Genomic DNA, 16,504 nt, shown 5'->3' with positions numbered 1-16,504 from the left:
CTGGAAGGAGGGTTCTCTGCAAAGCATGTGGGATAGCACGTGATGGAGAAAGAGCATAAGGAGAAAAAAGTGGCGGAGAAGACGGATGTAGATAAAATTTACAGAGTAAAAAAAGTACGATTCTCGGAAGAGTTGAGTGTGTACAGTGTACCAGGACAGGAAGAAGATAGGAGAGGCACGTGGGCGTTGGATGCTCTGCGCGAGAGATTACGTATCGAATATGACTGTGTTGATCGTCGGGAGGAAGGTATATAAAATGGAACGAACCAGATATGCATCATAAGAGGTACAACTGTCCGCCGGATAACTGTCCACAGCTTAGCCAGCACAATCGCCTGTCAGGTTGCAGATACTATAGTGAGAAAAGTGATCAGTTTCAACGGATCAATCCTACCTGGTATATATATATATATATATATATATATATATATATATATATAGTGGGTTATCTTGAGGTAAGTAGAAGTGTAAAATGGGTATAGGGGGCTGGATATTGCAATTTGTCGGCAGTGTAATGGGGATGAAACCTGCTGCTCCAGATTTGTTGCCAGCGACGACGACATCACGAAGTAGTCGTCTACTGCCGTCTCCTCCACGGACACCACGGTCGTCGGTACAGCCTGAAATGTTTAAGGATGACAGCCCGTACGTGAGCGTTCCTAAGTATTTTACGGAACAGCAATTTCGTAGATCGTGGGAAGCAAAGAATGCTGCACAACACAAATATGAGAAGTTGAGACGCTGTGGAAAGAAAAGTAGTGGTGGTAGGGGTGAAACGTTGAGGAAAAGAAAACATGATGCTGATAAAAATATGCAGTATAATCCTTTGTACGGTTACATAGAGCGTTCTCCGAGGAAGGCAATGTGTTTTGCATACCCTGTAACAGTCTCCGATTCGAAAAGACTGCATGGTGTTAAATCGAAAATATTTGAGAGTAATAGTCCCAAAGTGTTGGTTTTTGATAGTCCGGTAAGGTACAGGGAATCTCTTTTAATAACATTTTACAATAGAGATCTAGTGAATGAGAATTTTATGGAACTTGAAAGTAATGGTTTTCCGATCAGCATGCAGTACATCAAGAGTCGTAGAACAGGATTATGTGAGACACATTACCTTTTCGAGAGAGCACCTGTATACGGTCATTTGCCGTACCATGTGTGGACCAATCGTGTAGCCGGTGAGATAGCATCTCACGGATATAATGCAGGACCTTTTACTGTAGTATCGGGAATTTCCTCAAAAGATTGCATCTGTATGGAGACAGAATCGGAACTAAATTCGGAACATGTAGATATATCCGATCTGCATGTTCCTCCACGTTGTCTGGTTACAAAATATATTATGATGACGGATGAGAGTTTAAATTGTGGGCGTGCCGCTGTCGAATTGACACGGTACGAAAATTTGGAACATTTACTGAATGAGGAGATTCCCCTGCTGTACCGAGTGGGGTGTCACAAAAAATACATGATAGTGGATTATAGTGATGTTGCAACTCTGATGCAGATATTTAGAAAACAATATCGGGAGTCTATGTTATCACTGGGTGAAATATTTCAGTGGTTTAACAGTAGTGTACCCCTACAGGAGTCGGTAAGCGATACATTAGGAGTAAAAGGTACTGCATTAGATTTAGAAGAGTTAGCCGACTATTGTTACAACCCGTTACGGCGTAACGATCTAAGATCAAAATATGCTTTTATTTCCAGTGTCCATAAAGTTGAAGAGCAGTTTTCAAGAGGTACAGGCCCACATCGTGAGTTCCCCGAAATAATAGAGGAGACTGACACGTCGGAAGCAGAAAACGATACAGCTTGAAAGGTGAGAAAATAAAAATCATTACCTGTGGCAGCAGAGGTTTATTTTTGAGTTGTACAGCCTATGGTGGGGGGGTTGGGTGTTCCCGGTCCTCTGGTGGAGGTAATGGAGGCGTACGATGTCCGTCCTCCTCCTCCCGCTGCACCAAATCAATGAGGGGTGGATCTTCCTCCTCTTCCGGAGCAGGAGAAGGAGGACGAACGTAGCCTCTGAGGACCGCAGGAGGTATCAGTTGAAGCAGGTTGTCCGCCCTACGAGCATTGCGTCGACCCATTCTGAAAAACAATATATAATAATTAAAGAAATATATTCGGTTCCATGTAGATATTGGCTATAAAAGAAAAAGTGGTATGTGACATATATAATCGGAAAATGGTGAACATGCATGTGAAACCAGGCCGCAACTGAGGACATTTTGAAACGTGAGGTCTGGGAGAAACAGGACCGTGACTGAGGGTCTTTTATTTCAATTTTGTTCAAAAACGTTTTAAACTTGTTTAAAACATTTTAAACTTTTACGATTTTTCGATTTTAAATTTTCGATTTTATTTTTCAGATTTAAATTTCCGTCTGTCCATAATTGAGCTACAAGGATAGTCGATAGGTTGTCGGACCATGTCAAAATATACAATGTTATAAGAAATAAATTAAAATAATTACCTTTGACGATAATAACGGAAAGCGTCGGCCATTCTTTCCCGATTGAGTCGACGCCGAAGTGCGGTTACGGCCAACGTCTGCTCGTATACCCGTTCGATGTCAGCCTGCTCCTCCAAGCACCTCCTGACATCCCTGGTGAGCTCTGCGAAGTGCTCTTGTTCCTCTACGCCTATTTGATATTGATCAAAAGCATTCCGCAGAGCCTCCCCCTGCTGCATGTTACGTTCCTGAAAATATGTGTGAATTAATATATAACAGTGATTACAGTTTGTGTAAAAAAATATATATATTGATTGATTGATTAGTTGTTTGAAGTCCACTTTATGCACAGTAAGGCTAATTGGGACTGGACCTACAGTTTAAAGTGGGATCCGAACCACTTGTGCCTCCACGGGGTATCGAACCCGGGACCCCTTGATTACAAGGCGACGACGCTACCACTGCGCCATCGGGAGGCCGAAATATATAATATATATATATAACTAATATATTTTCTGTCTATTTCAGATGACTACACTTCCGCTAGGGTTCAGTCTGTTGTATGGAGACGTAAAAGAGGAGACGGGGACTACAACAGAAGAGAGAAGAAATTTGTGGAGCAAAGTTCACGCACGCCAAGTAGAAAAGCATGTAGGCAGCTACGTCAATTTCTGCGAAGAAAACGGGTTGGCCGAAGATTTATTGCGCCGACTAGAAGAAACGTGTAAAGATTTTGAAGTGAAGGTGGACACATTGGTGAAAATATTCAGCTTCATTATTGAAAAAAAAAGAAACGCGCCAGTGTTTGGTGATTTTGTAGAAAACATACAGAGAGCCCAATATGTACCCTCGCATTTATCGTTAAGAATATGTTTCGAGTTAATGGAACTATTTAAAAGTGTAAGGAATGAAAGAGCAGAAAATAAGAAAACAGAGGGAACGGGGAAAGAGCTAGAGGAACGGATGGTGGAGATGTTAAAAAAGAGAAAACTGAACGAATAAACATTACTAATCTTACTAATACACTAACACGTTTCGTTCAGTTGTGGGATAATTAAACGATCTATCTGATTTTAAATTTATGCACAGAACCATAGGTTTCCATCGGGAATCGAACCCGAGATTGTACATATAACGTCTACATTGAGAGGTATTTCATTTAATGGGTATAATAACATATGTATAACAGTTTCTTGTAATAAAAATATATGGTGTATACAGAAAATATGTTATTTTTAATATGAATATGAAATAGGTACTTACGAAATTTCCATCAGCCATCGCACGTTCTTGACCCAACACGAAGTAACAGAATGAGTGGAGGAAAATCTGTTTCAGAAGTTCTGCAGACTTCCTTACATGCTTAAGTCATTAGCAATTGTGTTACGCGGAAATCTGTAGAAGAGATTAAACTGCGGTGACTGGAGTTCTTTATCACATCATGACAGATTTACAAGGAGGAAATTGCGGGACTGAGGCCTGCAGTTCTGAGATGAGTTTCACAGCAGTTCCTTGTTGCATCCGGTCGACTCTGATAACGTTATGTACATAGTACTTCCTTGTTTCATCCAGACAGATAAAAAAGTATGGAGATATAATTACAAAACCAACTTCCTTGTTACGTCCTCGCAGAACGTCTGAGAAAGAACATCGTGAAATAGATGATGTTGAAAATGTAGCGTTATTGTAATTGTGTGTGTTTCTTAAATAAACAGAATCAGAGCCGACCTACACATATGGAAAATTCGTTTTTACAGGGTTTGAGTGGACTCGTTGCAAAATACAAAATTAAAGCAATCAGTTTGTTTTTTGTTTTTAGAACACACAGGGGGGGAGTCGAACCCCCTTGAAAATGCAAAGTTATTTCTATTATTTCTTCCCGGGGCCAAACCGAGTCGGAATCGCCCTTTGAAAATGCACAGATATGGCAAATCAATTTTATGTTAAATCACACAGGGCCGGACAATAGGGCCCCCATGTTGACGGCAATGTAGGGTTTCTGTATTTCAGATCGTAGACCCCTTCCATATACTTTTGACATACAGATTCCGAATCTACAATTGCCTTCACTCTAGTCCAGTTAGGGGCCTGCTGAACGGCCCTTCGAAATTTTCCGGACATGTTTTTCGAGTTTTTCAATTTACCTACAACAGATAGGTGCCAGTAAACATCGCCGACGGTTACTACGTAATATTATACAATTAATTGTCATCTCAGCTCGTCATGACAATGGGGGCCGCCATCTTGGCCGCCATCTTGGTTTTTGTTATTTTGACCGTAGACCCCCGTCCATATACTCTATTTAAAGGTGTTGACGTACAGATTCCGAATCTACAATTGCTATCACTCTAGTCCAATTAGGGACGGCTGGACGGCCCTTCGAAACTTTCCGGACATGTTTTTCGAGTTTTTCAATTTACCTACAACAGATAGGTGCCAGTAAACATCACCGACGGTTACTACGTAATATTATACAATTAATTGTCATCTCAGCTCGTCATGACAATGGGGGCCGCCATCTTGGCCGCCATCTTGGTTTTTGTTATTTTGACCGTAGACCTCCGTCCATATACTCTATTTAAAGGTGTTGACGTACAGATTCCGAATCTACAATTGCTTTCACTCTAGACCAATTAGGGACGACTGGACGGCCCTTCGAAATTTTCCGGACATGTTTTTCGAGTTTTTCAATTTACCTACAACAGATAGGTGCCAGTAAACATCGCCGACGGTTACTACGTAATATTATACAATTAATTGTCATCTCAGCTCGTCATGACAATGGGGGCCGCCATCTTGGCCGCCATCTTGGTTTTTGTTATTTTTGACCGTAGACCTCCGTCCATATACTCTATTTAAAGGTGTTGACGTACAGATTCCGAATCTACAATTGCCTTCACTCTAGTCCAATTAGGGCCGACTGGACGGCCCTTCGAAACTTTCCGGACATGTTTTTCGAGTTTTTCAATTTACCTACAACAGATAGGTGCCAGTAAACATCACCGACGGTTACTGCGTAATATTATACAATTAATTGTCATCTCAGCTCGTCATGACAATGGGGGCCGCCATCTTGGTTTTTGTTATTTTGACCGTAGACCCCGTCCATATACTCTATTTAAAGGTGTTGACGTACAGATTCCGAATCTACAATTGCCTTCACTCTAGTCTAATTAGGCTCGGTTGGAGAAGAGTGTTAAGTAGTTCCGAGAATTTTAGATGGTTTCATAGCAGTCAGGAAAACATCTGGTGAGGATAGTTAGCTATTTCCGGGAATTTTACATGGGTTTGACATCAGCCAGAAAAACATCTGGTGAAGACAGTTAGCTTTTCCGAGAATTTTACATGAGCATTCATATCAGCCAGAAAGGGCGAAGACGGTTAGCAGAGGACTGTTACAGATTTCCGGAGAGTTTGCAGATCAGACAGCAAAACCGTTAGGAACGGAAATAACTGGTTTGGTATGCTTACGTATATAAAGTACGGTGTTCTCTCCACATGGCAGTCTTCGTGACACAGACATCGTACGATCATGGACGTACAGTTATCCGCTGACGATCTGTTATTGCTATATCGTGATGGATATTACACAACACCTAGACAGTTACGGGAAGTGTTGGTGCAAATTGCGCAAAAAATCATCGCAGGAGAAAGAATCTCCTTGCTCGAGGAGTATGACCGCTTACTACGGACGGTGACAACATCTGTACCCGATCTTTATGGAGCAGGTATTTCCGAAGATTCACCAGGCCCTTCATCAACACCCGATCCTGTATCCCCAGGTACCGAGGAAAAGCAGACAACCGCATTTGACCCTGTTACATCACCAGGACCTTCAAGGAACGTCGCACCTGGATCAGGCTTGGAACCTGCGCCAGGACCGTCATGGAGACCGGATCCTTTACCGCCAGCAGAACCGTCATCCCAGAGTGTTTCAGTATCAGATAGAAGAGGTAAGAAAAGAAAACGTGATACAGTGCCTCGTGAACAAATAGGGAACATAATATTACATAACATTCAAGAACGTGAATATCCGAAATTCCGTTCCAAAGGACGTCGTGTAGAATTCAGTTTCTCGCACCCTCCAGAAAATGTCGATCCTCACACATGGATCCGTGAAGGTGTTGAAAATCTTCTCACCTATGTTAAGAAATACACCAAGGATGAAGACAAGATAGGTTTAACTCTCTCTAACATATCTGACCCAACGGTGAAAGATATTTATGTCGGGTGGCACAGAAGCGACCAGTTACACAGTGATATGGTGTGGAACATCATGTATAAAATATTGCAGAGTGCGAAAACATTCACGGCTACAGATCGGTTAATTTTGCGAGCCGACCATGTCAATATACCTGTCGGAGGTGGTGGAGGTAAACGAACATATTGTTTACCTAATTACATGTTAAGCACGCAAAAAAGGAGTATCGTCGGTGTGCCGAATAGGAAAAAACCACTCTGTTTAGCTGAAGCTTTGGTAATAGGAAAAGCCTATGCTGATAATGATCCGTCCTATTCACAGTATCGAAGAAATAGAAATCTTCTTAAACCTGTTTTCGAACTTATGCGGAAAGCAGATGTAGATCTGACAAACAATGCGTGTGCCGGAAGTGGAATTCCTGAACTGAGAAAATTTCAGCAAGTTCTCACAGATCATAAAATTATTGTATACAACAATCTTCGTGATGCTAAAGATGTTCTGTTTGAAGGGCAGGTTGAACATGTTTCAAAATTTATATACCTTCTGTATGATAATGCCAGACAACATTATGATGTGATAGTGAACCGTGTTGGAGCATTTGCAGCAAGCCAAGAATGTCATGGGTGTAACCAGCTCATATTTGGTAAACCTCATAGTCACATGTGTAAGCAATTATGTTGTATGTGCCGTGCAACTCCACCGTGTGTACCTGAACCGGGTGTCCGTAGAACATGTCAGACATGTCACCGAAATTTCAGAAATGAACAGTGTTTCACAAATCATGTTTCTACACCATTCCGAAACGGTACTGTCTGTAGCGAAATCCAACAGTGTCCCCGATGTTTCAGAATTATTCTCACAAACAATAGATATGAAAAAGTACATAGATGCAACATGAAATATTGTACTGTGTGTAATTGTGTGAAACCTGTAAATAACTTCTGCTACATGCCTATACCGAAACCTAAACAGTACTCAAAATTTCTCTTTGTGTTTTACGATTTCGAATGCTACACTGATATTCCTTATTCTGACAAAGAAAAAACTTTTCTTCATGTTCCGAATCTTATCGTGGTGCAGACAGCCTGTCACGCATGTCACAAAAGAGAGGATTTAACAGCTTCGTGTTCTGCTTGTGGAACAAGACAGTTTATATTCTGGGATGACCCTGTAGATACATTTCTGTCGTATCTCGAATTGCAACATAAGTTTACCAATATAATCATCTGTGCACACAATGCACGAGGTTACGATTGTACATTTCTATTACGGAGAATGCTGGAAAGAGAAATGAAACCTCGTGTTATCTTAGATGGTACCAAAATTGTCAGCATGACATACCAAAATCTCCATTTTGTGGACAGTCTCAACTATGTTCAGTCAAATCTTGCAGGATTTTCAAAACTGTTTGGTTTACCTGTGCAGAAAGGATATTATCCGCATTTGTGGAACACTTACAAGAATAGAAATTACATAGGACCGCCACCTCCTCCTTCTGCATATGGATATGAATATATGAAAACAGTTGAAGATCAACACCGTTTTATGTCCTGGTACAACAATGAATGTGAAAATAATATACCTTTTAACAACAAAAACGAACTTCTCCAATATTGCATCAAGGATGTGACCCTGTTGAGACAAGGATGTCTAAAGTTGAGACAGAATTTTCTAGACATATGCAAAATAGACATTTTCAGTGACTGCATCACAATAGCATCTGTCTGTTCACTAATTTACAGGCAGAAATTTATGCCGGCTAACACTATAGGAATAATACCTAAAGGAGGTTACCATCATGCAGATCAGATGTCCAAGTTCGCATTGAAATGGTTAACCTACGTGGAAGAACAAAATGATGTAATACTTCTTCACGGTGGACGTACTCGTGAAAAATATGTCATAGGAGGGCGTTACAGAGTGGACGGTTATCACGAGGAGACGCAGACGGTGTACGAGGCGCTGGGGTGCTACTGGCATGGTTGTCAACGCTGCATATCAATTAACAGGGATATGTATCCGAAAGGTGACGAAGAAGATGAAACCGATCAGGATAGTAACAGTGATAAACATAGTGACTTGTTGAACACTGCAGCCTTCAGATACGAGACAACGTGTCGTAAACTTGCGGCTCTACGTTCTGAAGGATACCATGTTGTCACGATGTGGGAATGCGATTTCAAAAAAATATTGCGAGCAGATCCTGAACTCGATAGACATCTATCGACACATCCTATCGTTTGCTGCATTCCTTTAAATCCACGAGACGCCTTATATGGAGGAAGAGTTGAAACAGTCAGGACGTATTACAAAATCAAGGAAAATGAAAAATTACAGTACTATGATTTTACAAGTTTGTACCCTTATGTAAACAAATACTGTGCCTATCCTGTCGGACATCCTACCATATTTCTAGGAACTTCTATTCCTTCGGTAAATGAGGTTTTGAACATGGAGGGGCTCATAAAATGTACTGTTCTGCCACCAAAAGCCCTTTTACATCCTGTTCTACCTACAAAAATGCATGGAAAACTGATGTTTGTCTTGTGTAACGAATGTGCTATCAGATTACAATGTGAAGGTACATGCAGCCATTCCGATGAACAACGCGCACTTTCAGGGACTTGGGTCATCGCCGAGGTGCGTAAAGCTTACAGTTTAGGCTACAGAGTACTGTCAGTGTCGGAAGTGTGGAAGTATGAAACATCGATGTACAACCCTGTCACAAAAACTGGAGGACTCTTTGCTGGTTATGTCAACACCTTCTTGAAAATAAAACAGGAAGCGAGCGGTTGGCCTTCATGGTGTCAGAACGACGAGGATAAGAAGAAGTACATACAGAAATATTTCGATAAGGAGGGTATTCTATTGGAAGAAAACAGTATCGAAGTCAATCCTGGTAAACGTACTCTGGCTAAACTTTGCCTTAATTCTTTATGGGGCAAGTTCTGTCAACGGGACAACCTTTCGCAGACGTCCATCATCAAGGAATCGAAAGATTTTCTCGATAAAATGACTGATCCAAATATAATGATTGGAGGAGTCGTATTCATCAATCAGGACACCGTTTTAGTGAACTGGAAATATGTTGAAGAGGCTGTCAGTCTGAACAGGAAAGTAAATGTTCCTATCGGAGCCTTCACAACATGCCATGCTCGTCTGAAACTGTACGAACTCCTCGAAAAGTTGGGGTGACAGGATATGTTACTGTGATACAGATTCTGTAATTTACGTAGATAGTTCTGAAATGGAATATCATCCCCAGACAGGTGACGCACTAGGAGAACTCACGAATGAATTGACAGATTTCGGGCCCGGTGCAGTTTGTGAACAGTTTGTTTCAACGGGACCGAAAAGTTACAGCATGAAAATAACAAAACCGTTCTCCGAACCGCAGTATATCTGTAAAGTGAAAGGAATCACATTGAATACCTCCACATCGGAATTGGTCAATTTTGATACCATGTGCGACATGATAAACAGTGAGCAGCCTGAAGTTATGGTCGAAAATATTTTCAGGATCAGAAGAACAAAACAGTTCCAAGTAATCAGTACATATGAAAAAAAGCTGTTTCAGCCGGTACTGTTGAAACGGCGTTTCGACGATAAACATTTATCGTATCCCTTCGGATACTGTGCAGACTAAAATATGTCTGTAGCGGTCCAGAGTTTGAACCCTTCTTCGGCCAGTCAGTGTATAAAATGTGTTTACAATGTGCCAGATCTTCATTTTTCTTCAAATCTCCAGTATAAAACATGTTTCCTAAACTTTCCCATCCTTTCACCATGATGGTCTGCGGAGCATCAGGAAGTGGAAAAACTACTTTTGTGACAAATATGGTTGACTCCATCGTTCATCTTGTCGAAGGACCCGTCAAGAAAATTGTATGGTGTTACGATCAGGAAAACAGTATTCCGCAAAATCTTCGAGATGTGCAATATCATAAAGGGATCGTCGATTGGCAGTCGTGGAACGGAAAAACCCCTACTCTCATAATCCTGGATGATCTTATGATGGTTGCTCAAGGAGAAAAAGTCGCCGACCTTTTCACAAAAGGCAGTCATCACAAAAACATTTCGGTGGTGTTCATAACACAGAATCTTTTTCATCAAGGGGAAAAATTGCAGAGACATTTCGCTGAACGTAAAACATTTTGTTATTTTTAAAAATCCTCGAGATATGAACCAATTTACTGTGTTTGCACGACAACTTCATCCTCACCGCATGAAGGAACTCGAAAAAGTATATATAGATGCTACTACTCAACCTTTCAGTTATTTGTATATTGATCTTTCACAGTCAACACCGGATCCTTTACGTTATCAGACAGACATTTTTAACCAGAATTACTCAACTGCATATCTTCCTCAGGAATGTTTAAAACATCGAGATGAGGAGAACGAGGAAGACACGTACCAAATCACGTTCTAACAGGAATAGACATTCGTCGTCTTTCAAGAAACATTCACCTTTTTTGCACGTGTTGAAAAATTCACCGACCAAAATCCGTAAATCATTATTGAAAAGTGCTCCGAAAAAGACAATTCGTTTCATCAGCGAATGCTGCCTGAACGTTTTAAAAGGAAACGTGAAAATTAAACCGTCCACAAAACGTCGTCTGACACCTTACAAGTCGGTCTTACGCAATCTCGTGAAACCGAGAGTGAACATCGAAAAACGAAGAAAACTTCTTGTGCAAAAAGGTGGATTTCTACCCTTACTTCTAGGTTCTTTGTTATCGGGTCTTCTCGGTACTCTCATTCCTCATTGAGAAATGACATCTTCCTACAAAAAGATGATCGTCCTTTCACCGGAACAGCTAGCACGTATTCGTGTTTCCGACTCGTCTGTAACTCAGAAATTATCCGTTCTGGATAAAAAAATGAATGATATTCTGAAAATGAAAAATATATCAGACGATCAGAAATGGCGTCTTTACAGAAAGGAACTGGACGAGTATTTATGGTTGAGTCGAAAATCCAAAGAACCATTACAGATTCCTATTGTTCAAGATAACGACGGTTCTTCTACTATTTCGCCAGGATCGACGTATTTTCCTACGAACCTAGCAGAGACGTTACCCCGTAATACACGTCATCAGTTACAAAATATCATCGACGAGTACCAATCTACGGCTCAACATTTGATAGACGAACGTCAGGAAAAAACACTTCCTGATCCGAAGACGTTGAACTTCTCAGCGTCGTCAACGGAAAGCCCTGGACCGTCTCATCGACAGAAACAGAAAAAGAAGAAGAAAGCGGCTGTCCGTGTTTCCAGAAAAACTACACCGTTTCTGAGAACACCTGACGCATACAAGCTGGTTCCTCTGAGAAAAAGCCGTAGACAGAGAGATCAGTCATGGGAGTCCCTAAGTTAAAACACGATAAAATCCTCACCAAAATATATTACGATCCCCGACACCGTGCTTCATTCTCATCTGTAGATCGTTTATGGAACGCGATACGGGATAAAAATATATCCCGCAATACGGTGAAAAAATGGTTGATGCACCAGGAAACGTACACTCTCCACAAACCTGCAAGGAAAAGGTTCCCCCGAAATCATTACAATGTGTGGAACATAGACATGCTTTGGGAAGCTGATCTCAACGACATGACATCGATACAAAAACATAACGATGGATACAGATATCTTCTGACAGTGATCGATGTATTCTCAAAATATGCCTTTGCATTACCACTAAGAAATAAAACAAGCAATTCGGTAACCGAAGCTTTCAAAAATATTTTCGAACAAAGCAGACGAAAACCTGTCACACTACAGACCGACCAAGGAACGGAGTTCACAAATTCTACATTCCAGAAGTTTTTAAAAAATGAAAATGTAAATTTTTCGATCGCTTCAAATTATCCTGTGAAAGCAAGTGTAGTGGAACGTTTCAACAGAACATTGAAAGAACGAATGTGGAAATATTTCACATCGAAACAAACAAGACGTTACGTAGACATTTTACCGCAACTTCTCGAAGGTTACAATACAACTATCCACAGTTCCATAGGAATGGCACCTCGAGATGTGAACGAGTCTAACGTTTACATCGTGTGGAAACGTCTCAACAAACCTGACAGACATATTTCACAACCGTCTTCAGATCTGAATGTTGGTGATTTCGTACGAATCTCTGTCGTGAAAGGACATTTTGAGAAGGGATACGAACAATCGTGGTCACGAGAACTTTTCAAAATCCACTCCCTTGTTCAGCGATCACCTGTACCTGTATACATATTAGACGATTTAAATGAAGAACCTGTAAAAGGCACATTTTACAAACATGAACTGCAAAAAGTTTATTCGGATCCTGACGAAGAGTATAAAATTGATAAGATTTTGAACAGTCGGGGAAAAGGTAAAAATTTGGAATACCTGGTTCGCTGGCTCGGATATCCACCTAGTTTCGATTCGTGGATCAAGGCATCTTCCGTAAAACAGTTATCAGAAAAATAATTTCCAAAACATATTTATATCAAAATATATCGTCACCACGATCCAGTGAGTTCTTTGTGTTCGGCGAGAATGGACGATAATTTCTATGTTTACCTTCCGTCATCTGCATCGGAGAAGTATTTTCCGAACAACACGCTGACCCATTTCAACGTAAAACTTGCAAAACGGATCGATCTGTCTCCAGAATTGTGAGAAGTCGGATTAGCAGAACTGCATTATTCAACTCTATATGACAATGTTTTGGAAACAGATTACGGAACGGTAACCTTTCGTGTTCGGACGTATGCAAGTGCTGAGGACCTGATCTCTACCATCGAAGAATCCCTCCCCAACGACCTGGAAATACGGAGAAACGTTCTTAAGCAATTCTGGCATTTTCTGTTGGAAGCGCAATGGGACGCGTCGGGATCTTCTGTTTCTACGGATAATACACTCTATATTAACGAGCAGCCATTTTATTTTCCTGCAGCAACATATACAGTAGAGGAGTTCATTCAGTTCCTGAAAACAAACCCTGCTAATGCCGTTGTTCCTACTCATCTCAGATTTTTCTTTAAAGAGGCTGTGAACAAACATCTGTCCGTGATAGGGGTTCCCGATCCTGAATCGGAAGGTGTTCCAACAAATACTGTCACACCCATAGACGAAACTGATGACTACGCTAAATTTCGATATGACGTATTGAAATCTATTTATTCTACGCACGCAGTGTCCAATAACGTCGTGGATAAAAACCCCTACATATTCATTTATTCCGATCTCGTGAAACAACAATTGGTCGGAGGAGAAATGCTACGTCTTTTACGTCTTGCCCGAAAACAGTATTCGGAAACAGAATCATCTTGCACAGTACCCGTAGCCCATCATACATTTAATCCGATTCATTACGTTTCTCTGGATAAAGGTTCTTTCGAAACAATAGAAATTGCGATGTATGATAGACAAGGATATTTCCTGCCTTTGAGAAACGGCTCCGTACCTACAATAGCTGTTTTACATTTTCGTAGGAAAGCAAAGTCCTTTTAAAAAACAGTAAGGAATCATTTTGCTCAGTCTATGTCGAAAAGCTGATGAATCACCATGAATTCGCAGACCGAATATTACAGTAATCAGATCCGTGGGGGAATTGGACCCATCTATCGTTCAACTAGAATTCAAAAAGGGAGAGGATTGGGGTCTCTCTTTGCAGGACTCTTTAGAATGGTGAAACCTCTACTCTGGAGTGGTGCAAAAGCGATCGGAAAAGAAGCTTTGAAAACAGGCGCTAACATTATCACCGACATTGCAACAAGTCAGCAAACTCCGAGAACTATCGTTCGTCAACGTGTACGTGAAGCGGGACAAAATCTTCAGAGTAAAGCACAACGGAAAATCGACTCTCTGGTAGGTTCCGGTATAAGAACAAAACCTGCAACAAAAATTGCTCAGTCAATGTTAAAACGTTCAGCCACCCGTATTAGAACATCTACGATCCGTAAAAAAAGCGCATCCAAAAAGCGGAGAAAAACATCCACAAAATCTAGGACGACACGCAAAAGGAAAATTAAACAGAAGGCGGCAGGAAAAGATATTTTTGGATAATAATGGAGAATAACACTTGCATGATCTCGCAGTTCGATCTTTTCAGTAAAAAACCTATTCAGCAAAATGTCGAAAAAACTTACACGGTCGCCTACAAGCCTATCGCTTCCATCGATAATCAGAACATACTTCAGTTTGCCGTTCCGCCGGCAGGAACAGATTTTCTAGATCTTTCATCTGCCTATCTTCGTCTGCTAACGCAGATGGTCAATCAAGATGGGTCCCCCATGAGTGCTTCCGAACCTTCCAACGCCCTCACAAAAAACTGCGGGGTCGTAAATTATCCTCTCCATTCACTTTTTTCACAAGTTACAGTGGCTCTCAACGGTATCGCTGTAACAGTTGCCGATAACAATTACGCATATAAATCAATCTTCGAAGCAGAAATCAATTACGGCAGCGATGCTGCGAACACGCATCTCACAAATGCCTTGTGGTACTTGGACACACCTGGACATCAAGATCAAATCACCGCCGACAACAAAGGTTTTACCGCCAGAAAAGACTTTTTCCAGCACGTTCCGACAACCGGAGATCCTACGGAAGTGTCTGCCGTAGTCGAACTTATGGGAAAACTGCACATAGATTTTTTCCACCAGCCTAAATACCTGGTCAACGGCGTTGAAGTACGTATCGATCTAGCCAGGTCACGTGATGCTTTTTACATCTGGGGAGATCAGACTTCACCAACCACCAGAATAAAAATTTTAAAGGCTGTTCTCGAAATAAATCACATCATTCCTACTCCTACCACCAGTTTGGCCATAGACAGAGCACTCTCTTACGCTCCAGCCCATTATCCGTTCACCAGAAGCGTCATCAAAGCTTATTCTTACGTTGCCGGAACGCAGCAGATTTCGATCGATAATGCTTTTCAAGGTGCTTTTCCGAATGTTGTTCTTTTTGCTATGGTATCCACCGCCAGCTTTCTCGGAGACTCTAAGAAAAATCCGTTCGACTTTAGAAGTTTCAATCTATCTTCTTTCCATCTTGTGAAAAATGGAGAACTTGTACCTTACGAACCCTTGCGGGTCACCACAGGAGGGAACGGCGGATTGATAACACGTGCCTATCAAACTCTATTTTCCGGTACAGGCATTCACCACGCCAATTATGGACACCAGATCACAAGAAAAATGTTCGAGAACGGATCCTTTTTCCTGATTTTCGACATAACGCCTGACTCTTCAGGAAACGACACGCACACCAGTCTCCAGGAACAAGGTATCATCGGTGCCGAGATGCAATTTTCTCCCCAGCTGTCGGAAAATATAACATGCCTTCTGTATGCTGAATTCGAATGTGCTGTAGATATAACAAAAGACAGGAGTGTTATCCTCCATCAGTGAGACCGACTTGTCTATAAATATGTGTGCTCGTGTTTCTGGCTCGCAGTGTTATCGAGACAGTTCTGATGTAGACATTATACTACCTGTGATGGAAAAACCTACCAAAGTGATAACCCGTACTATTAAGAATAGCAGTGTTTCTTCGAAAGTGACAACTTCAAAACCTGTGAACATACAATCGTTTCCCGAACTACTTGACAACAGCCCTGGGAGCATAGAAATAACCAAAGACAGAAATATTATTATAAACATATGAAAACATATGTAACGTGAGATGGGAAAACTCATCGAACTGATAACCTGTGATGATATTTATAATAGTGATTCTTTGGAAGTACTGTCTGCCAAACCTGTTGACACGCAACCGTCCCCCCAAATATTAGAAGAATATCATCTTGAGAGTATAGAGATAACAGAACGCTGTACTCTCATTTTCCGTTTTCGAA

This window comes from Lepisma saccharinum, chromosome 21, assembly GCF_977018435.1.
Source record: "Lepisma saccharinum chromosome 21, izLepSacc3.1, whole genome shotgun sequence".
In the NCBI taxonomy this organism is placed as follows: Eukaryota; Metazoa; Arthropoda; class Insecta; order Zygentoma; family Lepismatidae; genus Lepisma; species Lepisma saccharinum.
The sequence above is the reverse complement of the archived record's forward strand: the minus strand, read 5'-3'. Positions refer to the sequence as shown.